Source organism: Triturus cristatus, chromosome 5_1 (genome assembly GCF_964204655.1).
Source record: "Triturus cristatus chromosome 5_1, aTriCri1.1, whole genome shotgun sequence".
NCBI lineage: Eukaryota > Metazoa > Chordata > Amphibia > Caudata > Salamandridae > Triturus > Triturus cristatus.
Window position 1 is genome coordinate 268,980,119 of NC_140587.1, and position 25,429 is coordinate 269,005,547.

The window sequence follows — 25,429 nt, forward strand, 5'->3', positions numbered from 1 at the left end:
GATTATTTTCACATGTTTAGAGGGGTGTGCCAAGGTTTCCCGCTATCGCCTCTATTGTTTATTATTGCATTGGAACCCTTTCTATCCAAAATCATACAAAATGCATGCATAGTTGGCTTTCAATTTGGGTCACAACAAATTAAGATGCCAGTCTATGATGATGACATTTTCCTTTATTGTTCTATCCCTACCACTTCCCTTCCTCCTTTCCTTCAGCAAGTTACCACTGTTCCCAACTGTCAGGACATCGACTTAATACCAATACAAATTGAGGTACTGCCTTTAAATATCTTGTGCAATGAGCAACTTTTGGAGCATTTGTGTTTAAATTGGCAACCCGCTAAAATAAAATATTTGGAACTGTATTTCTAGCAGCCTATCAAGGAAACTATAAAATTAAACTTTAATTCTATTCTCAAGACATGAAATAATAATATTACTCGTTGGCATCCACTTTTTTTCTCTTGGTGGGCAGGATTGACTCTATCAAGATGATGCTCACACCTGTAATAGTATACCCTATTGCTATAATCCCAGTTCATATTCCTGATCGCTATATTAAGAAAAAAGACTCTCTTTTATCAAACTTTCTTTGGAAAAAAAAAAGTCTCCTCAAATAGCTTTGTCCTCGTTAAAAAAGGATACATTTAATGGAGGCCTTACATTTCCAGAATTTAAAAAAATATCATTATGCTTTTTCTTGAAACATGCTTCTCAGTGGCTTTCTCCAGACTGCCCGCCACACCCTCCCTTTCTGGCTGTAGCTAAAAAATATCTCTCATTTCTTCTTTTGATTTTAGTGAAATTCTTCCTTCAACGACAAAAATCTCACAATAATGCATTCCAGTTATTTCCCATTCCTGGCAAATCCTGACACCCCTTCTACCTTCAACATACCCCTCAGTTACTACTTTTCAACAACAACCTATTTGGCATAACAGATTTTTGTGAGTTAGTAATCCTTCTACATACTGGAAAGCTTGGTGAACCAAGGGATTGTGTTGGTTGTCACAGTGCTTCACTAATGATCAACTCCTATCCTTTTCTGATCTCCAAGCACATTTTTACCAATCACAATATGATCTTTTGAGTGCATCTCTTAATCAGTATAGTTCCAAATTGCCTCCTATATCACCTTTTGCTCCATAGCCATTACCCTTTTCCCATTATTAAGCCCAACCCCTCAGCTTTTATAAATTATAAGTAGGGCGCCCAGTTTTATGGTATTTCTTTTTTTGATATTTCCGTCTGTATTTATCCATATTTATTTTTTGCTAGTGTTATCTGTATTTATCTATATTTTATTTTGAGTTATGTGTAAAAATGAAGTTCAAAGTAGAATCTTTCCGCATTTATGTAATTGATAAATATGCATTCAAGCTTGAACGCCTGATAGGTTCCACTTATAATACAACCAACAGATGTTAAATCAATGCACTAATATGAACACATGAACATTTTAATAACAGGGTTGTGCATATCCACTGCTGTTTAAGCATCTTTATTAAATTAATTTCAATTTTTTAACCCCTTACCTGACAATTGGTACGACTTTTGGCCTGGCAGTCATGACTTACCGCATTTGGAATAACTCAAAACATAATCTAATTTGCATTTTTATCCACATTTAGAAATAAATAAAGACAGGAAAATAAATGGTTTTCTGTATTTATCTGTAAAAACAAAAACATGGAGCCTTATTTATAAGTCATTACATGTAGTCCCAGATAGAATCACATCAAAGATGAAGGTGGACTGGGAAAAGGACTTAATGGAAAGTTGGTCTATTGCCATTTGGGGCACGTTATGACTTAAGCTTCATAAAACAGCACGAGCTGCACACATTACCCAAACCCTTTATTTTGTTTATCATCATTTGTTGTTTACCCGTATGACTTTAAAATCCTTTTCTCCAACTGCAAATTCATCTTGCTGGTCCTGCTCAAGCTCACCTGCAGATTTAAAACATATGCTATTTAATTGTCCTTCTATTCTCCAGTTTTGGAAATTGGTTTGGCACTGAATTAACAAGATATTTAAAACTGTTATCCCTTTCTCCTTCACTGATGTTTTTCTGGCTGGGTAGTTTGGCTCCTCAATGGCTTCACTTAACCCCTAGTAAGCTGATAGATGTGTTGTTAACAGTTGCTTTTCACTTTCACTTAATAATGTCCAGCTGGAAGCAAGCACATAATGTTACCTTTTGATTCTGGTGCAATGCCATAGGTTTTCTTCCTAGACTAGATTCAAATTATGGGCCTAATTCGCAAAGGTAATGTTAGATTTTTGGTCTAAATTTAGACCAAACGTCTACGTTAATGACTTTGGGAATTCACAAAGCGCATTTACAAGCACTATTTGTGTGTTCGCACTGGGGGCGATCTCCACCCCAAGTGCGTACATAAAGATAGTACTCGTAAATGCCCTTTAAGGCCACTAACATCTGATTTCCTAGGAAACATTGAACCAGAATTCTCATAAGAAAGAAAAGAGAAAGAGGCCTGGAAAATACATAATTTGTACCTCGCTCTGTAGTAAAACAAAACTACACACAACATTTAGATATAAACCTGGATGGAACCATCTCTGGCTTTGCATTTACAAACATTATTATTGACAATTACAATAGCCAGTTCTGCTTCCATGGTACAAGCACAATATACTTTTTTACAGATATATTCTGAGCTAAATACGCTCCAAATGCGCATTGTTATCTGGAAGTGAAAGTATGTGAGATTTAAACCAAGAAGGTACCAAATTCCACACATTTTGAGAACTACAAGCAAACAATTTGATAGGATGTAAAAGGGAAACATTGCACTATCCTTCCTGCTCTTAGGGAACACATTTGCAGGACAGAACGAGGTGTGACTGGCTGTTCTTCAGGGGTGCACTTCTAGGGAAATTGTAGGTAAAAGTCTGAGGCAGGTTGTTAGGAACACGATGCCTCACAATAATGAGAGCAGTGACTATTTTTAAGGAAAAATTCTTCTTAAAATTAATTTTGAGACAGGTTTCAGAGAACACAAAAGTAACCTTAATAAAATTTCCGAAATATTGAACAGTGTTCCTCCTGGTTTGGGAATATTGTTTTCACCTGAAAAATGATGAACAAGAATTTGAGTTCCTTCAGTAAAACCCATTCATATTCATACACCAATAAAGATATTTTTAGCATTTGCTAAGCCAATGCTTTGTGGGGTAATTACACCTGGCAGCCAAACAAAAATAAAAAACCTATAAAAATATATTAGAACATTCTTATATTTAATCCAATACGATAGACATAAACAACTTCATAATAATTTTCATAATTATAATCACAACAAAAACAGGAACAACATCAATATTAATAATTATTTAATATTTTAAAAACACCAACATTTACATGCTAGAAGTAATTAATAAGAAGAAATAATAATGTAATCAACCTAAATTAACTTAAAATGTATACAATATTATAGAGTAAATATTTTGAAAATGCTTCCTATGCTATTTCCGATCAAAACCAACCACCAATAATCACCAATATTAATTTTAAATGAAGTATAATTCTTGAAATACATCACCAAACCCAAAATCTACTGCAATAAAAAATAGTTACAAATAAATACATTTAAAATAATAACTAAAGCAATTAAATCTAATTAAGCATTACACGTATATCAAAAACAAATATAGTATACAACTATATGACGTAAAAATATATTCTATACTTTGATATTTTTAACAAAATAAAGAAATATATATTCTTGCTTGTGATACTGTAACCTACAATATTTTTGCCATCACAATATTTTTTCAATAAAATCAGAGTACGACAATAGTTTTACAACTATATTAAAGTTGAACACCAGCATGATAGAGGGGAAGATGGCACATATGCTATACTCATTATGTAACAATTGTCACTAGGCACTATATCTGACAAAGACCAATAGGTCACTACTATTTTATACTTGCCTCCCTGTAAACACTTTGGGTGGATGATAAAGGTGAAAGGGGGACAAGTTTGAGTTCCCCATCTTTTTGCCACGTGACCGCTGCATATCTCCAACACACAACACCTTAACAACAAAGCAGAAGAGAGAACAATGGGGCATATCTACAAGGTGGCGATAAAAAATTATCGCCGCTTTTGCGGCCGAAAAGCGGCGATAATTTTATCGCTATGTCATCAAGGTCATGTTATCGCGTGAATTCTTGCCTTAGCGCCCTTTCCCGTAAAGCCCACCTTTGCATCTCTAACATCATTAATGGGTTGTGCCATTCGCAGGTACAGACAACCAGCACATACAAATAAGTTGCATGCACTGTACAGTACAAAATCCATTATGAATTGTCCCATTCACAGGCACACATAGCCGAGCACATGTACATCACACATGCACTGCACAGCACTACACACTAAACTGATGTAGACCAAGGGTGTATTAAGCATACAGCAAAGTAACTTTAACTTAGTGAGCCTATATGACTCACTCCAGTGACACAGGTAAAAAGGACCTGTTTATTTGTACTGATCACTACACAGTATGCTGCCACCACCACACTTGTGCTCCATAACTCCTGGCAAGGGCAGCAGCCTTTCACCACTACAAGGGTAGCGATTTAGGCATTCCTCCCTGTCCAACATGACCGCAATTCATGACCAAGGTCTATGGCATGGTGCACACAACAAAAATTTGCCTTAGGGATCCAGCCATCAGTGCAGTTAGGGCACTCCGAGCAGGGGTGCACATCCATTACCATGTGGAGAATTTTCTGTACCAGCACCATCCTGGAAGTGCATACATTATCATCGATCATAAAAAACAAATTATCCATGTACACAGTACCTAGATTTTAGTTCACCATTGCCACACGTTTAGCGTACATAAGACAACATTCCTATTTAGAGGTTGACTGTAATGATCAATGTGTCAAAAATTGGCAGATGCCCTAACTGCCCATGCCATTTAGCCCGGCCGCATTTGGAGAGAATGAACTGATTTGTTTAAATTGTGTATCTTTAGCTAGCTCTGCTTTCAGAAACAACATCTTGGCAAGCCAGTAGCTACAGGGCCATTGGCTTTATGGCTTCAGAACCCTCTCTACACTTATGGAGGACTATCAACACTGTTGTGCTGTGTCAAGACCACCAAGCATTGCATGAAGGTCCCAGACAGGAAAAAACAATCAATGCTTCTACGTGCCAAGAGAAAACTCTCAGAACGGCAGGGATATTAATCTTTATTATTCTAAAATAAACCTCCAATTTGTAGGTTTGGCTTTGAGAAACAAAAATATTCCAGCCATTAGGTGAATTAGAAAAAAATGAGTACCTTAAGAAGCACTGAAATTGCATTCTGCTACAATGTTTCAATGTCACTGAAACCCTTAATAACAGCACGTTTAAAAAAGGAGATATCTGGGCACGCAACATGCATTTAAAATAAAAAGCTAGTATTTAAAATTAATATAAAATCATACTTTGAACCAGATGTGTCACTGAAGAGAAAGACATTCTTTTTCAGCACATGTGAACAATTGAACAATGGGCACAGGCTGTGTGCAGTCACTCACATTGAAGGGAGGAAATTGCCAACGTGGCATTGATCCATGCTGTATGCTCTGATTGGCAGAAGCAAAATATGAATGACAATTTAACAGACCAATAAATGGAGCCTGCTGACCAAAAGACACTCTGGCGTGATTACGAGTTTAGGTGCTATTTATCGCAGCTGATAAATCAGACACAGTGAGGTACTTTATATATTCTGGGGCATATTCTCAAGTGGTTATCGCCGAGTTATCGGCACTTTATCATAGCCAAAGTTGCGATAAAACTAATGCCCTATTCACAAACAGGTGATAACAGCTCATATCACCAGTTTACCCGTGATATCAGCCGCAAAACACATTGCCACAGATGAGCCCGGCAACTATTGCTAATGAGATGCAGAGTAAGCGTTCCCGTGCCAAAAGCCGCAACAACATCACACTGCAACATTCTCAACGACCAGCCAGATCTGCGAAAAGACCGTGAAACATGCGATAAGCCACGTTAGCAGCAGGAAATTAACACCTGCTCCGACCTGGTGTAAAGTCCGACACAGCCTGCACCACAAAAGGGAGCCCAACCCAGAGCTACACCTGAAGGGCAACAGATGCCATGGAGCCACTGATCATGCAGCACGGACACCCAAGAGGGCCACAGCACCCACTGCCACCACCCCCAGGACCACACCCCCCTGTACCCCCACCGCCCCCCCGGACCAACACTGAGGCAGCGCAGGCAAAGACAGCAACCCCCTGGAAACGCACCAATCTCACACACTCAACACCATAGAATGACATTACACACCACAGGCTCAAACGGACAACCAACATCCCACCTCAGACAAAGCTGTTTGCCGTGCTGCACTTGTTGTCCTCTGGTACCTACCAACCAACAACTGCCAGATTCGGTGGAGCCCTATCAAAGTTCCTCAAACCTGTCCTGGATGCCATCATCAGCCTGGTACCCCAGTACCTATACTTCCCCCACACTGCACAGGAACAGCTGGAGACCAAGCAGGTGTCTATGCCATAGCTGTCTTCCTGCTTGTTGTGGGTGCAATTGACTGCACAAATGTCCTACTGGTGCCCCCTGGCAATACTGCACACAATAACCGCAACAGAAAGCACACGCATTCCAATCCCAATCAATGTGCAGGCAATAGCAGTCCCCCGGGAAATCTCCACCAACGTTGACAACATCCACCCAGGCAGTGTGCATGTTTCCTACATCTCCCGACAGTCCATCAGCAACCAGCGCTACCAGGATGGCACCTAAGGAAATGCACTGCTCGTTGGCAAGTACCAAATGAATACAACACACACCTCAACTCCACAATCATGCAACTCACACCACTGGGAATGCAAGTTACAAACTCACATACAACATGCCAAACAACATGCCCACCCACCAGACACGACAGCACAACTTACTGGCACAACTTACTGCATGAACCTGGGCCAGCCATGTACATGAGCCATCAACGTCATGGTACCTTAGCCACACAATAGCTGAATGTGGGTAGAGGTGGGAACCAGGCATGTGCGAAGGAGGCAAATGACCTATGAATGAGAAGGTACCCATTGCCAAGTGTGGCATGGATGCGATGGCCAGATTGCAGTATGCAAACAACACACATATCCATGTCGACGTACACCGCTGGTGTATGGAGTGTAGTGGACAGTAGATGCAACCATGTCACCCCAGCCATTGGGGAAGCTCGCGGAAATGTAGCTTGTTACGTCCCCCCTGCAAGCGTGAGGGTAGTGGGCTGGCCCGGGGTACATCAGGTCAGCTTAGGGGTGTGAATAGAAAGCACGTAGCTCTGGGCGTGGTCCTCTTCCAGAATGCTCAATGTCTCTGCCAGGGTGGCGCCTCTCAGACCCCCATGAGGCTGACACCATTGCCATGAGCGGTGTGGCCTGCAATCCTGTGCACCTGCTGCACCCCAGGCCACTGGTTCCCAAAACGTGACTTGCCTGCCCCTGCGCACCCAGGCCTCAATGCTCACCTGCTGACACCAGCGTGTGTCCAAGAGGGCCCACCATGTGCCGGTGCAAGCTCCAAGCCCGAGGCACACAAACCTGGCAACCTGCTACAACCATCACGGCGTCCTCGAGCTAGGACTGCAGTACTCCTTTCTCGTTGACGTACTCTACCGGCATACACAGCAGACTAGTAGGTCACACATTTGGAACTGAGTCTTGATTACACTATGGCAAAGAACAATATGTATGGCTGATTTGGCTGATTTGATGTCACTATACTCCCTCGGATGTGGTGCTACCAGGTCTTAGTAGTGTATCACAACCGCACGTTTCTGTGGGCCCACGCGAACTACTGCCCTCGGCCTACGCTCCACCCGAGTAGGTCACACAATTGGAGCTGAGCATCGATTTTTCAATGGCAGAGTACATATCATTGCACGCAAGGAGAGGAGTAAGAGGATGACATGTTTCAGTCAGGAGGGAAAAAGGATCATCGTTACGGAGGTGATCGAACACTACCGACAGCTGCCCTTGTGTCACTAACTCTGTTCATCAAGAGCCAATAACACGTGACTGGGGGACACTGCTGACCACTGCCTCCGGCCTACACTGCGGTCAAGTAGGTCATACATTTGGGACTGAGTCTTGATTTAGCAATGGCGGAGTTCATATCATTCTACCGGCATCATCGCAGACTGCAACCCCTCTCAGCCCCGTTGCCACTAAGTCTGTTCCCCGACATTTATGGACACTCTCTGGTTGAACTTTGGTGGCATCTGAGTCAATGGACTGGGGGGTTGTCTTCATCCTCATGTAGCTGATACCGAAATGTTGGTGGAAACGAGGCTGTAGCACTCCACTCCTCGATTTGCTGCTTCCAGATGGCTTATGCCCTCTGAATCATGCCCTGGGGGACAGCTTCCACTGTCCCCCGCAACCCTCTGCCACATTCATCTCAGACATCGATGAGGACCCGCTCAGTCTGCGTGGCCCTGCCTCAGTGTTCCTCAAGGCACCGTCCCGTGGTGGGGTGCCTGTGCCGGCCGCTGTGCATCCGGGGCCACTAACTCTGTGCTAGTCAAGTCAGGGACCATTTCTTCAGAGATATTGGATGGCCTCTGAGATGATGGCCTTGGGGTTATCAATGCCATGTGTATGTAGCCCTGCGCTGTCCACTGCCTCCGGCCTCAACTGCGGCCCACCAGGGCTCACACATCAAATCGAGTCCTGACCGGCCCGGATGTCGCATCACCGCAGGAGGCACACGCCACCATCGCCAGGCCCAACTCCAACCACCATATTTCAGAGTCAAAACAGTGGTACTGGCAGACTAACGGAGTTGCTCACACCTGTCATGGATGACATCATGTGCCTGATGCCCTGCTCAGCACTCCAGGTGCCACTAACTAAGTGCACCACGAGTCATCATCCATTACTATTTTGGTTTTGTGCTGTGGCAAGTTCACGCAGCAATGACTCCTCAGGCAGTGTGGTAGACCGGGGACGATGATAGGTAAGACGATGCAGGTGTGACTCCCCCCACTGCAGCTGCATCAGGAATATCCCAACATTTTGGTCACATGAGCGCGCTCCGCTCTGGTGCCCCAACCTCAGTGCACTGCAACTCACGGACACTTCTGTTTGCTCATTGGGTGGCCTCTGTACTTGCTCCAGCTACCACAATAATGCACCACTGTTGTCTCTGTAATGCTGGTGTTTACTGTTTCCGTCATCATAGAGTTCACTGTTGTATTTGTTGCCAGTACCAACCACTACGTGAGGGCTGGCTTACACTCACCCCACACACATCCAGCACAGGCGTCACTGTACATGTGACTCTGCCAATAAAGGGGCCAGGCGCACATGCCCATAGCCAGTTCCACAGTCTATCTGCATGTGTCCGTGTGGTCATGATGTGTGCATGAGTGCCCCGAGCCGTACAACATTACATTGTGCTGTGTACTGTGGACACAGCCATGTCCTCGGAGGCAGTGTGTTAGTGCTTGGACATGTTGCTTTGTCGTCAGCCACTCATTACGCAAGGGGAGTGTACTGGGCCGTTGTACGGAGGTCCAGCATGGGTGTGTGAATGGTAATTCCGGGGCTCTGGGTGTGGTTCAGTACAGGAAATGTGCAAATGCATGTGTCTCTTTTGCAGTGTGGGTCTCCTTTTTATGGTGCAGGTTTGCCCTGATGGGAGTTGGAGACCCCGTATGTAATGTTATTCGGCTTCCATGAGCCCTGACCCCACCCGCACCTGATCGGCTAAATCCTTTCAGCATTCTGACACCTGGCATTTCTATGCGATTTGTGCCTCAGTCGCATGTTGGGTGCCAGCCGTGCTTGCGGGTGCTTCCTGCTGTGTGGTCTGTGCAGGGGCTGGGTTTTCCTCTACGTGGCTTGTCTTCCCTGGTGGTGGGTTGTCTGGGTTGTCCATGAGCTGTGTTAGGGCGTCGGTGTCGAAGGTGTGGTGGTACTCTCCAGCATCACTGATGAGTTGTCTGGTCTGGTCTGCTGGAGGTGTTGTTTGTCCCTCTGCAATGTGAAGGGGAGATGCATGTTGACATTGTTTTGACATGTATGTTTGCGCATTGTTCTTGTTGACGTGCAGACTGTATGACAATGTACATTGTGACTGTTTGTGCGGTGTTGTCAAATTGATGCGGGATAGTGGACTTTTGGACTACGTGACGAACGTGAGGTTGTACGTGTATATATGAATCTAACGGTTTCCTGCTCTGTTCGATGTGTTTGGCCTCTTTCTGCACATGAGCGGACCCAGTTGTGTCCCCTGTTCTGCAGTGTCGGTGTTGCACTTTGTACAGCATTGTCGTGGGATGTGCTGTTCTTGCTATGTTTGTGTGCTGCAGTGTGCCACAGGGATCAGGGACATGATCCAGGTTTATTGTGGGAGTGCAGTGTGCTACACATCATTGTGCATGTGTGTCATTGTGCCCATCTCCCCCCGTACCCCACAGTCCCTGGTCATTGCTCACCCTGTTGATGTTGTGCCCGGTCCGCTCGAGCTGTGTCCAGAGTCCTGACTCCTTGCACCGTCTCCACACTGATGACTGTGGCCTCCATTTCCTACAGCTCCTCCTGTGGCGCAGGTCTCCCACCTACTCTCGCCATTGCTGCCTTCCTGTTGGCAGCGGGTTTGTGCCTGGTTTGGCTTTTCACATCATGCCAGCGCTTCTTAGCCTCCTCCGTTGGCCTCCTCGACACCCCTACTGTATTCACAGTAGTCTAATTGTGGATCAGTTGATGGTTGTGTTCTGTCACCTCTGTGACGCTGATCTGGTTTTCCTAGGGACTGCATCCCGTCTTCCTCTCCCTCTTCTCCTTAGCCTTCCCCAAGCCCGTTGTTCCTTGCTGGTGGTCTGTGGGGTTTGTGTGGTTCGTGTTGGCCTCTGCGCTCAGTCAGGGTGTATCCATGTTGCTACGCACTTTGGATTGTTTCTAGTGGGTTGTCTTTGTAGCTTTTATAGTGCATTTTCCCTCCAGACGCGTGGGATTTGCAGGCCTGCCACTGGTTTTCACTGCTTTTTGTATCACGATTGGCCTCATCGCAACATTTTTTTGCGTTCGTGTTCCACATTTTTAAGGCGTTGCGTTGATTTTAACGCTGTCATTTTGCACATCACCTGGAGACTATCGCATGGTACCGCCGTTTTGTGTATACTTAGTTAACACAGCGTAATTTTCCCGTGATAGACTGCAATGTTGAGTGTTGCGTTAAGTTACTTTTGCGATGATTATCACACGTTCTTGAGAATATCCCGCAGGGTGCGGTAAATAACCCATTAGGAGTTAGTCTGTAATAACATGCTGATTTTGGTGTTTAACATACCAAAATAAGCATGATATGGTAAACACCGTATGCTTTTGCTTTGTTGAATTTCGGCAGATTTGACCCACTGAAATTTAAAAAGGTCGAGGTATTTAACGCATCTGATAATAACCGGATGTGTTAAATACCAACCAGGCAGTGATTCTGACCCGTGCATAAACAGGTGTTCATGCACAGGTTAGAATACACCGACTAACTCGTAATCAGGCCCTCTATGTATGTATATCATGTACAATTTGGTTGAAAAAATATATGTCTGATGGGGCAGGTCAGACCTATAATTAGCCCAAATTTTAAATGAACTGTTAGAGAGAGCGTTAATGATTTCGCGGTTTATGTTATCTTTTCCACAAATGCAGATGTGTCAGCTCATCTGTCAAGTCATTCATGATGATATAACTGCAGGTCTCTTCTTTGAAGTGTAATATTGTTGAAAGCTGCAATAAAATATTAAGACAGTTGTATGTATTCTTGTCGGCACAGACCTAAGGCTGCACTGTGAGATGGTGTGGGCTTACACGATGAGACAATTTTTACTATTGCTCCTGGATATAAAAGGGAGACGAAAGTTAGAAACAGCAGAAGGTTGAAAAAAAGTAAATATGTAAAGGCAAGCAATGCCCTGTCAACTCAGCTGTGCATAATGAGGAACACTGCAATGCGAACAGAACAACGTGATGCCAGGCAAACACAGAATAGGTCTGCTGTTGTTTGTACCAGGTGGTGAAATTAGTTCAGTGGGCTGGCGTTCACTGATCACATTATTGCTAACATTTTACCTGCTGATTTTGCAGAAAGTGGCAAACGAATTCACTGCTCTGTGCCACATATTTCTCCACAGTAACAGTAAACATAATACTGGTGACAAAAATATAAGCAGAACATAACATGCAATAACTTGCCACTGAATTCCACCAGGTAACATTTGCTTCATTTGGATATGTAAATAGACTAAAATGCAAATGTGCTTTTATAAAAACACCTAGGTTTTTATTAGGCAAGCATATGTACTATTTTATATTTTGCATGTACACATAGACAGGTAGTGAAAAAATGAGTTTCCCATGAATAGAAAAATTGGATGTAGAAAAATTCACAATGTGCACTTTAGTGCATCTGTTCATATTAAGCATGGACCTGCACATGTTCATACAAAGCTAGTTCACCATTCTCTAGTTTCCAACATGTTAACAAAAAGCTCAGACAAGGTAGGGGAAGTAACTCCCAAGCAAGAATTATACATACTAAACTCACAATGAAAGGGCTTAATCTGCTACCTGTCGGCAGCAATTCGCACTCTATAGTATACCCTTCCATACTCTCTAAAAACTAGGCCTGGGTGGTAAATTACGTTCCGATCGCGGAATTTGCGGAATTTGGGTAATTTCGCGTTCTGCGGAGAACGCGAAATTGCCCAAAATTCCGCTTTCCGTGACTTTGCGAAATCTTTGCTTGTTCGCGTTCTCAAAATGCGTGTTCGCGAGATATTTCTCCCCGAGCACGCAAACAGCGATTGTGAACAGGAAAAAAGCATCGCGAACAAGCAATTCCGCGTGTTCGCGAATTTTCTGCGTGTTTGTGGAGATTTTTTACCGTTTCGCGGAGATTTGCGTAACGCGATTACGCAAATTCCGCCCACCCCTACTAAAAACACAACCAAAACCTGTAAATATAACTTGCTCAGAAAAACCCTGAAACACTCATCTTAGATCCCACCTTCAATTCTAACAAGCATTGGCATAGCCAATAGGTCTCGCATTTGGGACCTTATAAGTATTTAGTCATGCAACAGTTGGTGTTGTTGCACCAAGGAAATTCTGCTGCATAACTAAATACTTATAAGGTCCCAAAAGCGAGAACTATTGGCTATGCCAATGCTTGTTTATTTAAGGACCCAGGAGATACATATGCATGTGTGGAAGTGTTTCTTCCTGCACAAGGGGTAAAGGAATGCGAAGTATTGGCTCTTACATTTAACTCTATAAAATTGGTTAATGGCCGTAATTCTCCGCCCAAATGGGTTGCCACCTGTGCTTGATTTAAATCGCAGAAAGGAAGGAGTGAGTTACTGGATCTGTTGGGCGTCCCACACAAGAAACATACACACTACAATGAGGCCTGCGTCCACGGAGGACCCTTAGTTAGTGCAGACCACGTGAATTCCTGCTTCCTCCACACGTATCGCTCTCTTATCTCCTGTCAGTTTTGTGAGGGCACCAAGGCATACAAGTATATGCTGCCGTGTGAACCCCTCCCGGCGATGTGTATTCATAGGCACACGTGCTTCATGGTAGCTATATTATACAATTGCCCTTTCTTTCCTGTTGCCACAGTTCGAGCAGAGTCAAGACCTTTCTTTCTTCTGCTCAGGATATGCCTGAAACGTCTGGAAGTGGAAACACATTTTTGTCCTGTGGTTTTTTACAAGGACGTGTTTTAACCCGATGCCGACTTGAGATGTGCCAGTTTTGAAAATGATACTCCATTGTTGTGAAATAGTGCCCAGTCTAACACAGGGGTTTAAGTCTCCTTGTATTTCCCCTCTTCGATTCCGAGGAGTCCATACTCATTAGAGAGCAAACCATCTAGCTGGAAACAAGCTCGAAAAGCGACAGACGCATCCACCTTCTTTTAACGTTGCATCTTCGGCCAGGGCCCTGCTTTTTCTTAGCCTGGTTATGCAGCATGGCTGAGAGCCCACATCTTTGTTTGCCTGGTTCTGCAGAATGGGCAGTGGCCCTTTTTTGTGAGCTTAGTTATTCACCTTATGGTAAAAGAAGTTATATGTATAATTGCAAAAAACAATGAGAGGGACTAACCTTAACAAATGCCACTGTAACACTCAATTAGCCCCCCAAAATAGACATCCTAGTTAATATAAGGCAAAAAACATATTTTTCGAGATAGGATGTAACATGAAAAATCTACACAAAAAGGTGCTGGGTCAGATAAGAATATAGCGTCTCCTTAAGAAATCAGGAAACTAACTTACATCTATTTTCTCTTTATATCCAGCCCGTGTTAAATAAGGGAAACAAAAGAATAACCGTTTTTCCACTCTCGGTGGATCAGATAAATCAGATGAGTAACTATGTCCTTCTAACCATATATAACATCATCATCCTACCATAGACCTGATAGACGAGGATTCTTTGGTTAAATATATCTTTCTTCTCTCATTGTATTCTGTACAGAACGAGAGGTGAAGAAACTCCGGCGCAAGAAACAGAGCTACACAAGCAGGTACCTCCGGTGAGGGAACGTGGATGCGGACAGGAACCCGGAAGAAGAGATCAATGACCTGTAAGAGGAAGACCCGTGTGAAGGAGCCATAACATGTCAGAGACGTCCAATCAAGGTACCACGAATTCCCAACTGCGGGAAAACAGGACCCGAGTAGGTAAGTAGACAACACAAAGGGAGTGCGGGAAATGCTAGGCAGATCTGTGACTGAATGCGAACCATGTTCTTGTCACAGAAACCAATTTATCCACACTTGACTCCACCCAGCTCCCTGTCTGCAATAGGAGTGGGCTTGACTGACAATGCCTGCACCCTGCTCTCCTTGAGCCTTGTTCTGTCTAATGCTGGGTGTTTAGGGCCTTGTTTTTTGTGAACCAGCTTTTGTGTCATAGATTATGGCCATCTTCAGTATTACCTGTTTTAGATGCTGAAAGGAGGATGTATAATGGATCCTTGTTAAACAAATTTGAAATGCTTTGATAGTTATGGTACAGATAGATCACTGGTATCCTGGAAAGCTATCACTCTGCCCTGATAGTATTTCCAGAGGCATCTTTGTTTGAATGTGTGGGGCTTGGTGCCACAGTCATGCAACTGTAAAGGGACAACATTGAATCAGTCAACTCTTAAATGCAGAACTTATCACTTTCCCAAGCTGGAAAAGAACACACAGGATATCTTTCGTCTGTCTCTGGATGTCTTAGACGTCTATTTCTGACCTGCACCATCACTTGGCCATTGAAAGTCACTGCAACCGTGGCTGTGCATTGAGATTCAGTCTTACAAAAATGTTTGAACCCTTGCAGCGATATTACCTTTCTCATGCTACCTTGGCAAAAATATTAAAGTATGTCCATGTGCTAATATATAGTGAACCCCTAGTTTTTCCAAGTTTTTCTCAGCCAGTAAGACTAAGCAACTTACAACCTGAAAAAAGAAATAGCAACTGGTGACCTGACATTATATATCCATTGTCCATGGTCTGGAACTCAGAGTTGTGCCCTGTTCCTTGTAATCATGAGTCCATTAAGTTATGTGGTCAGTGCCTCATTCCGCATGGCGGTGAACAGTACCATGGGGCAAACTTGCATTGCTTTGCTCTTACTAAGCATGGCCTCATGGCTTTGTTTGCTCTTGTTAACTGGTATTGGGGGATTCTGTTGCCCAAGCAGAACCACACCCAGCCACTACTGGCACAAGTTCCACTCTGATTGATTTAGGACTATGAAAATACATGAATATACATACTGTGTTAAAATATATGTTTGCATATGTGGTCCTGGATCATATTATTGTACACAGACTCCTTCACACTTAACTAACAGCCGTCTGCAAAAGAACAGTGAGGGAGGGGTTGTAACTCATTGAGAATTTGTGCTACAAATGAGATGCAAATCTGGCGCATAGCCTTGAGTTGGGATTTAATTTCAGCTCTCCCAATAATTAGATCAGTTGCCCTGTTCCTAGCATTTGGTTGTAAGCTCCTATTTGGGTTTATGGTCAGTATGGTAATCTTTTAGACTGTTTTCCAAATAAGAATACTGTAAGTAGAGTTCAGGCTCAACATGGCTGCCTCCATGATGGTTTTGTTAATGAAATCTGGTATTGATTGCTTTCTGTTTGCAGAGGAAGGTGGAAGCGCCTGGTGAACAGTGGCGGTTTCTTCACTTGGACAGGTGAGTCTTCTTTCTTTACCTCCTGCCCACCTCTTCATCAATGCCTTGCTCTCCCCATTACCTCTTTGACCAAGTAACCTTAATGTTAAACGTATGAACGCTTGTAATCATATCTCATTGGGCATACTATATGAAATAAAAGGATTGGAACATTTTAAGGACAGCCTAGTCCTATTAAAAACCTAAAATAGTGGTGTTAACATGATACTGATGTATGTTAATTTCTTTTCCTCGAGACGCTATGAAGTCTATGTGCAGGGATGAAGGATGGCCATCACTGGACAACAGAACTATGAGAAGGAAGCTGACTATAAAGATTTGCAATACTGGAAGAGGACTAAATAAAACTCTGAATCTAAAAACAAACATTGAAGTTGCTGGCTTTCATTAAGCCTTTTTGTAGTATTCTGGCATTTTTCCCCTCTTGAACAGTGTCCTTGACTTTCTTTATGTTCTCTTGTTCAGTATCCTGGCTCCTATGGGGCCAAAGGTGTGTTATAGATCAATAAAATTACATGTTAACACATCCCCTTTGATGCTTTTTCATTTAACCATTACTTTTTTCAGTCTTTTGCCACTGGTCACCACATTAAACAGCTTCAGATAATGCTCTGTACCTCCAAGTAAGGCAAGCCCCAGTGAGTCAGGAGTGTGGGAGTAGCTGCACAAGTTGTTAATCTTATCTGAATGCAAAGTATAACCTTGTTGAAGCCACAACTTTTGTATGCATATAGTATTTCTACAGCACAAAGCTAGCCAAAATGATTGTTTCTGAGATTTATTTTGTACAGTGCCCGCATCTCACGGCAGAGTTTAAAAAGTAATTTTTCCAGAGTAGGAGAATATTGATCTTATAATTGGGACCAGATTTATGGAAGTTTTATTTTTGGTTTGCTTAAGTTTTATAATGCGGACTTGATGCAAAATCTTTTCAGGATTTATAAACCAGAGCAAATTGGTATTTGTTACAACACTCTTCCACAATGAAAAAGTTTTCAGGTTTTTCTAGGCTAGTATTTTTTGTACTGCAAGAGGGCCCTTCCAGTACAAAACCTAAGCTAGACTCTCGCAGGCACCTTTGCACCATAGTGCAAATGTGTGTGCATGGTGCTCGACTGCCTAATGGTGCAGTGGTGCAGTGGTGCAAGGGAAAGGGGTAGACATGGCACTTTCCTGCTCTCACCGTGTGATGCAACGCAGCAAATTTGGGTGTTGCGCTGCGTTAAATGACACTTTTGTAAATCTAGGTCTTACTTTAGAACTCATGGCATTGCAAATAATTCATGGTATTGTATAAAGAAGGCATATTGGATCCAAGAGGCCTGTTTTTGACAGGAGGGTTCATTGAGGAGGTGATCCTCTAAATATTCCCCTACCAGCAAATCCATATTCCTAAACTAATAGTGGGACCCTGCAAGGGAATATTGGCAGTCGGCTAATGTAACATGGAATTTTTAAGGTGTAATCCTAAATAATTTATGCTCATTATTGAGTTATCATTAAATCACCCTGGAGTAATCCACACTCATCCTGAAATTATCATGGGATCATTCCAGAGTTATCCACTTCCATCCTTAAGCGGTAATAGGATCATCCAAGAATAATCCACAATCATCCTTAAATTGTCTGGAGCCCATCCTGGAGTAATTCACACTCATCCCAAAGTTGTCAATTAGTATTCGTGAAGTTGTAAAAGGTAATCACTCCCTGCCAGTGAAAGTCATCAGAACACCATCCTAGAGTAATTTTTGTGATTATAGTAAGAGTCATCCCATTTAAATATTTTCCCCAAGGGCCGAGTCACTCCCATTGCCGCCAGCTGCTCCTTCTGATCGCGCTCGGCTCTGCTGCTGCCTCCTGCAGGGTTCGAGCCCCCTGAGCCTCGCCAACGCTATACTTGTGGGTTATTGGTTTTTCATTGCCTGTTCTGCAACTGTTGTTCCTTCTGCCATTTTAGTTTTTTTCTGTTGTTATTGTTACCGCCACAGCCCCCCCACCCCCCTCTTGTCTTCTGCAACACTCGCTTCCCGCCGCTTCCCCGCAGCCACGCCCCCTCGCCGCCCAGCTCCCGCCTCATAAAAGCAGCTTCCCCGGTCATTTCAGGTTGACCTCGACCTTGCCCAAGGGCCGAGTCACTCCCATTGCCGCCAGCTGCTCCTTCTGATCACGCTCGGCTCTGCTGCTGCCTCCTGCAGGGTTCGAGCCCCCTGAGCCTCGCCAGCGCTATACTTGTGGGTTATTGGTTTTTCATTGCCTGTTCTGCAACTGTTGTTCCTTCTGCCATTTTAGTTTATTCTGTTGTTATTTTTACCGCCACAGCCCCCCCAACCCCCTCTTGCCTTCTGTGACACTCGCTTCCTGCCGCTTCCCCGCGGCCACGCCCCCTCGCCTCCCCGCTCCCGCCTCCCAGCCGCGCCCCCTCCCTCCGCCTTAAATGGCAACCACTGACAGGACGTGCAGCGGACACGCGCAGCGGGCGCGCCGATTGTGCGCCAAAGGCATGCCAAAGGCAAGCCCATCTGCGCCCGTCCGCGCCTGGACCGCGCCCAGCACCAGAACGCCTAGACCCCGAAGCCACCACAACACCAAACTGCACTACGACCCCAGCACCCTCCACGCACTCAAGGCCGGACGAGACCACTCCTGCTACCGGGCCACCCCGAAGCACACCTAAGGGCCCTTCACCTGCCAGAACTGCAGCTTCACCAGCATCCAGCCCGCCAAACCATCAACCAGAGAACCCAACCACCTCCGGTGCATCCTCCTCAACTCCCGCTCCGCTCGCAAGCACGCCATTGAAATCTGGGACCTCCTAGACTCAACCACCCCTGATGTCGCCTTCCTGACGGAGACCTGGCTGAACGCCACCTCGGCACCGGACATCGCCATAGCCATCCCAGAGGGTTACAAGATGCAGAGACCGCACCAACAGAGTGGGAGGGGGAATCGCCATCATCCACAAGAACACCCTCAGAGTCTCGACCAACACCGACGAATCCTCACAGCCGCCGAGCACATGCACTTCCAGATCCACACCAATCCCAACACCACCCTCAGAGGAACACTCGTCTACAGACCACCCGGACCCCGACCACAGTTCAGCGACGACATCGCCGACCTCATCAGCACCCATGCCCTCACCTCCACGGACTACATCCTCCTCGGGGACCTGAACTTCCACCTTGAGAACTACAACAACGCCAACTCCACTGCCCTGATCGCCAACCTCGCCAACCTCGGACTCAAACAGCTCGTGACGAAACCCACCCATGCCGTTGGACACACACTGGACCCCATCTTCTCCGCAAGCCCCCACGTCACCTTCAACCACACCACCGAACCCCACTGGACCGCCCACAGATGTGTCCACTTCACCTTCCAGAAACCCACCACACACCACCGCACCCAACAGCTGCCATGCCGCTGCTGGAGCAAGGTCACCAATGAACAACTGACCACCACCCTCGTACTGAGACCACCCGCCGACTCCACCAACCCCGAAACCGCCGCCATCAACCTCAAACAGTGGATCAACGACTGCGCCGACACCCTCGCCCCACTCAAGAACTCCACCACCAACCACACCAACAAGAAAGCCGCATAGTTCACCGAAGACCTCCGGACCTCCAAGCGCGCCTGTCGGAAGCTGGAGAAAAGATGGCTCCATGACCGAATTCCAGACAGCTACACAGCCCACAAGAACGCCACCGGCAGACACCACCAACTTATCAGGACCGCCAAGAGGACCACCTTCAAGGTCCGCCTAGACAACAACGTACACAACACCAAAGAGCTCTTCAGCTCTCCAACCCCAGCTCCAACACCAACGACATTCCCCCATCGCAAGACCTGTGCAACTCACTGGCCACCTTCTTTCACCGCAAGATCATCGACATCCACGACAGCTTCAACTCCGACACCCTCACACCTACCGCCGAGACCACCACCCCTGCGACCTCCACCCACTCCGGTCGTCTGACCACATGGTCCAACGTCAGCAACGAAGACACCATCAAGACCATGAATTCCATCCACTCCGGAGCCCCATCTGACCCGTGCCCCCACCGCATCTTCAACAAAGCCAGCACAGCCATCGCACCCATCTCCGGAAAACAATCAACACCTCCTTCGAGACAACAACCTTCCCGGAGAGCTGGAAGCACGCCGAGATCAACGCCCTACTGAAGAAACCCAAGGCGGACCCCAAGGACCTCAAGAACTTCCGGCCCATCTCCCTGCTCCCTTTCCCGATGAAAGTCACAGAGAAGACACACACACAACAACATCATGGACCCATCCCAGTCCGGTTTCCGTAGCAACCACAGCACCGAGAGCGCCCTCATCGCCGCCACAGATGACATCAGGATCCTGATGGACAAAGGAGAAACAGCCACCCTCATCCTTCTGGACCTATCAGCAGCCTTCGACATGGTCTGCCACCGCACCCTAATAGCACGCCTCCATGACGCCGGAATCCAAGAGAAGGCCCTGGCCTGGACCACATCCTACATCTCCGGCAGAACCCAGAGCGTCCGCCTCCCACCCTTCCGCTCCAAGACCACCGAGATCATCTGCGGCGTCCCACAAGGATCTTCCCTCAGCCTGACGCTCTTCAATATCTACATGGCACCACTCGCCCACGTCACACGACAACACAACCTCAACATCATCTCCTATGCCGACGACACCCAACTGATCATATCCCTCACCGAAGACCCCCACACCGCCAAAACCAACCTCCACAGAGGAATGAAGGCTGTCGCCGAATGGATGAAGGACAGAAGGCTGAAGCTGAACTCAGACAAGACAGAGGTCCTCATCCTCGGCCCCACCCCATCAGCCTGGGACAACTACTGGTGGCCATCAGCACTAGGAACAGCCCCAGAACCCACCGACCACGCACGCAACCTGGGGATCATCCTCGACTCCGCCCTCTCCATGACCAAGCAAGTCAACGCCATCTCCCCGTACTGCTTCAACACCTTCCGAATGCTCCGCAGGATCTTCAAATGGATCCCCTCCGACACGAGAAAAACCATCACCCAGGCCCTCGTCACCAGCAGACTGGACTACGGGGACGCCCTCTACTCAGGAACAACAACCAAGCTCCTGAGATGGCTGCAACACATCCAGAACGCCTCAGCACGACTGATCCTCGACGTCCCCCGACGCAGCCATCCCACCTGAGAGGCCTGCACTGGCTCCCCGTCAACAAGAGGATCACCTTCAAACTCCTCATCCACGCACACAAAGCCCTACACAACGCCAGACCAGCATACCTCAATGACCGACTCAGCTTCTACACCCCCACCCGCAGCCTCTGCTCTGCCAGCCTTGCCCTCGCCACAGTTCCCCGCATCCGGAAAACAACCGCCGGTGGCAGATCCTTTTCCTACCTCACCGCCAAGACCTGGAACACTCTCCCTACCAATCTACGACAGACCCAAGACCTGCTGGAGATGGCTTCAGAATGATTCTTCCTTTATGGCCAGGAGTCTGCAGGTTTTATATTCCGAAGGGGGATCATGGGTTATGTGTGTGATATTAAAGGAAGCTGCGGGGTTTACATTCCAAAAACGCGTGTGTGCTACAAAAGTGAACTGCGGGTTTTATATTCTGCGCAGGTTTTATATTTCGAAGGGTTATGTGTATGTGAGATAAAGGGAGCTGTGGGTTCTATATTCCTAAGGGTTGTGTGTGTGTGATATATGATATTGAGCTGTGGGTTTTATTTGGTGAAAGAGGGTGTGTGTGTGATATCAAAAAGGAGCTGTGGGTTTTGTATTCCGAAGGGGTATGTGTGTGTGATATCAAAAGAGCTGTGGTTTTTTTTTTCTGAAAGAGGGCGTATGTGATATAAAAAGGGGCTGTGGGTTTTATATTTCGGAGAGGGGCTGTGTGTGTGTGTGATGTAAAAGGGAGCTGTCAGTGTTGTATTTTGAAAGAGGGTGAGTGATAGGTAAGGGAGCTGAGTGTTTTATTTTCTGAGGGGGCTGTTTGTGATATAAAAAGGAGCAGAATATTTTATATCCAAAAAGAGGGTGTGTGTGAGATATAACAGGGAGCTGCGGGTTTAATATTCCAAAAGGGGAGGGGGGGCGGTGATACAAAAGGGAGCTACAGTTTTATATACCGAAGGGGCTGAGTGTGATCTAAAAAGGAGTTGCGGGTTTTATATTCCGAAGGAGGGTGTGTGTTTGTGATATTAAAAGGAGCTGCAGGTTTTATATTCCAAAAGGGCGTATGTATGTATGTATGTTTAATATTAAAGGGAGCTGCGGGTTTTCTATTCCGAAAGAGGTTGTGTGTTTGTGATATTAATATTAAAAGGAGCTGCGGGTTTAGTATCCAAAAGGGCGTACGTGTGTATGATATTTAAGGGGGCTGCAGGTTTTATTTTCTGAAGGTGTGTGTGGGTTTGTGGTGATATAAAAGGGATCTGCGGATTTTATGATCAGATGTGTGTGTGGATGTAAAAGGAAAGGGAGCTGCGGTTCTATATTCCGAAGGCCTGCTCCCCACTACTGAGTACACAGCCGCCTGGAGCAATCTGTTTGCGGACCCGACTTCGTGTCAGTTATTTCTTGACACTCTGTTTTTAAATTTCCACAAACCAAGTCCCAGTCTAGGCTTGAAGTGTTTTTTTTTTTAATAAGCTCGAAACTTAGCACTGATTTTAGTTCCACCCCATAGAAATTGATTCAGTGGCCACTAATTAACTGATATATACTTTTATTTTGGGAAATGAAACCCAACGAGATATCCCACAATAACGCCGCTTTGTCCTTTCTCCTGCCATTGGCTACATGTGAACAGGCACAATGAAAGCCTTTTAGTGACACCTAATCCCTCAATTCAACCCTCCCCCCAAGCTTGCAGCCTCGATTGGAAGTTGGGGCTGTGCAGTTTCTTGTGAAATTCCCCTGCTTCTAATTTATCATTAACACCCTGACACTAAACAAAATAAATGAGTCCAGCTCAAACCCGTACAATCATAGTTGAAACAAGCACGCGTGCCTCACGCAAGTTGGGGGTGGGGGGGAGTGCGGCTGAGAGCAGGCAGCGTTTACCTTGCGGGAGCGAGCGCAATAATTGCTAACACATGGCGCTGCTCGCTCCCGCAAGGGAATCTCCAAACGTGCATGCGTTGCCATTCAAAGCAATGCAACGCGTGCACGTTTTTGCCTTCAAAACCAGATCGATTTCAAAAGGTCTATTTCCTATGCAGCGCATGCGCGCTGCGTACGCGAGACCTAAAAATGGTGTCATCATCAATGACCTCATTTTCTTCTCTAGATCTCCAGCTAAATGGTGCACTGCGGTATCCAAACTGCTTTACATTAAGGAGTCAAGAAACATCCCATACGACACAAAGTTGCTTAAAACACCCTCAAAATAAAAAGGGCCACACTGAATTTAACATTCTACAAAAATGGCACGGTTTTAGTTCAAGCGGTCAACAATGATCTTGAATTATTTGATGACTACTTTGCCAGCTTAAAAGATCATGTTCATAAAATCCCTCATTCAATGTACTACTATGGCAGCACACCAAACACTATCACTCGCACTCCACGGAGTGCTCTGGCTATGAGTGTAAGTGGTTCTAAGCAGGAGAGTCACATACATCTACCCCAAGTACAAGGGATCAGGAGAGTCAACATTCTTGTCACCATCTAACAACCCCATCAACAAGACACAGTTCAAGGGCATGCTGCATAGACACCAATCCGTTGTTGAGCATACACAAAACAGTTAGTAATAATACCCTAAAAGCAAACCAATCAAATTCTAGTGTTCAGTCCAATCTTCACATGCCTGGAACAAATAACCTTTCAACGTTTCAAATAGCTGATCTTTTGGATGAAGCATCCATAGATCAAAACATCAGGACGATAAATAATAATACCACTAACATTTCCGGGCTATCCTTTCAGATAAAAAAAAAATGAATGACAAAAATGTTGGTTTCCATAAGCTTGCTGAACTTGAGCCAGCCAGCATACCGTTCCACAGGCCAGCGAACATGCTACAAAGGCATCATCTCTCTCCTCCTTCAAATAAGGAGCTAGAAGGTCTCATCGTCCAGACAGATAGGGTTAGTTATGGACCTGCAATATGCCACTGTGAACATGAAGAATATTTTAACTCTCTCCAAAAGCTACCGCTCCAAAATTATCCACATCCAAAAATCATCTCACACACTACACCTGAATCATCATAATACTATCCCCCTGCCTGTGTCCAAGAGGATTTATCATTCCCGTAATTTCCTTAGATACCTGACTGACACTGAAACACAATCCTTATTACTATCTTACGAGGAGACATCCACTCTCCCAGCTAGAATAACTGATCAGAAAATTTGAGTTGTCCCTATTAATGTAAACAGAACAATGCAATCAAATTGCAGGAGGTTAAATCCCATCAACCTGAAAGGAATAACGAGAATCCAAGAGGGGCATGACATTAATCGAGACAACCTTCTAAAACCGATTTCCTGCCTACTACTTAATTGCCGCTTAGCAGTGAAACATGCTGCTGACATTGCCAACCTGATCCTGAACCAGGACATAGATGTGGCTATTCCAACGGAATCGTGTCTCTCTGTATCCTCTTCCTCATGCCTTGATTTACTGGTGCCCCCATATTATAACATTGTTAGACTAAACAGGCTAAACAAAACAGGCAGAGGTGTAGCCTGTATCCACAGATCAGACGTAATCATCTCCAAAGCTCTGACCACATGGAATCTTGTGAATACCTCAGGATCTCACTAAGATTTACAGACAATCAACTCTACAATTTACACGCATTCTACCACCCCCCAGGGAAAACGCAATTTTCATTGACCAGCTAATGAAAATTATTACAGCAAATTCAGATCCTCACTCCAATGATATTTTCCTCTGGACTTCAATCCTCATTGGAATGACCTTAAGGATAATCAGGTCATTATTCTTAAAGAATTCCGAGCTGAGCATTACCTAATGCAAGCCTGTACCCTTCCAAGTCATTTTAAAGGCTTGATTTTAGACTGGATCATCTCCAAAGACAAAGTGGTGGAATCAATCTCAATTGTTCTTTGTGACTGGTCAGATCACCGCATCATCACTTACCATAAAGAAAGGAG